General features: G+C 41.6%; 1 non-coding gene across 1 annotated transcript; it reads left to right on the plus strand.

The window, feature by feature from the left end:
• The first annotated feature begins 1131 nt into the window (after positions 1-1131).
• On the plus strand, positions 1132-1239 carry LOC112780859 (small nucleolar RNA R71). The gene has a single exon (XR_003191668.1). It is a non-coding gene; the product is annotated as a small nucleolar RNA R71 (small nucleolar RNA).
• The last annotated feature ends 238 nt before the right edge of the window (positions 1240-1477 follow it).

A 1477-nucleotide genomic window follows, 5' to 3' on the forward strand; every position in this document is an offset into this window, starting at 1 on the left:
GTACAAGGATTAGAATTTCCAGGGTCTTGTCTCTTCAGAGGTAATTCTGCCTAGTCAAGTCATCCAGTTCTTTGATGAGCAATGGAGGTTCATCCTCCCAAGTCTCATTACCAAATAACTGGCATTTAGCTTCATGATTGCTCCACGTACTTAGCAACTTGCTCTTCAGTAACATCTTCATCCTCTTCAAGGAAGAATACTCATCAGAGCTCATGAATGGCAAAAGTAAATTCAATGGAATCTCTATGGTCTCAGTATGAGCCTCAGATTCCTATGGTTCCTCATTAGGAACTCCATGGAGGATGGCGTCCATTGAGGTCTTCCTCAGTAGAGATCACTGCCTCTTCTCCTCTCCAGGTTCGGCCATGTGAGATGTGTTTATGGCCTTACACTCTCTCTTTGGATTCTCTTCTGTATTGCTTAGGAGAGTACTAGGAGGGAGTTCAGTAATTTTCTTACTCAGCTGACCCACTTGTGCCTCCAAATTTCTAATAGAGGACCTTGTTTCAGTCATGAAACTTTGAGTGGTTTTGATTAGATCAGAGACAATGGTGCTAAGTCAGAGTGGCTCTGCTTAGAATTCTCTGTCTGTGCTGAGAAGATGATGGAAAAGGCTTGCTATTGCTAAACCTGTTTCTTCCACCATTATTGTTGTTGAAACCTTGCTGAGATCTCTGTTGATCCTTCCATGAGAGATTTGGATGATTTCTCCATGAAGGATTATAGGTGTTTCCATAGGGTTCTCCCATGTAATTCACCTCTTCCATTGCTGGGTTCTCAGGATCATAAGCTTCTTCGTCAGAGGAAGCTTCCTTAGTACTGCCTGCTGCTGCTTGCATTCCAGACAGACTCTAAGAAATCATATTGACTTGTTGGGTCAATATTTTATTTTGATCCAATATGGAATTTAGAGTATCAATCTAAGAACTCCTTCTTCTGAGTTGTCCCATTATTCACAGGATTCCTTTCAGAAGTGTACGTGAATTGGTTATTTGCAACCATTTCAATGAGTTCCTGAGCTTCTGCAGGCGTCTTCTTCAGATGAAGAGATCCTCCAGCAGAGCTATCCAATGACATCTTGGATAGTTCAGACAGACCATCATAGAAAATACCTATAATGTTCCATTCTGAAAGCATGTCAGAAGGGCACCTTCTGATCAATTGCTTGTATCTTTCCCAAGCTTCATAGAGGGATTCACCTTCCTTCTGTCTGAAGGTTTGGACTTCCACTCTAAGCTTGCTCAATTTTTGAGGTGAAAAGAACTTTGCCAAGAAGGCATTGACTAGCTTTTCCCAAGAGTTCAGGCTTTCTTTAGGTTGTGAATCCAACCATGTTCTAACTCTATCTCTTACAGCAAAAGAAAAAAGTATGAGTCTGTAGACTTCAGGGTCAACCCCATTGGTCTTGACAGTGTCACATATTTGCAAGAATTCAGCTGAGAACTGATGAGGATCTTCCAATGGAAGTCTATGAAAC

Source organism: Arachis hypogaea, chromosome 19, assembly GCF_003086295.3.
Source record: "Arachis hypogaea cultivar Tifrunner chromosome 19, arahy.Tifrunner.gnm2.J5K5, whole genome shotgun sequence".
Taxonomy (NCBI): Eukaryota; Viridiplantae; Streptophyta; class Magnoliopsida; order Fabales; family Fabaceae; genus Arachis; species Arachis hypogaea.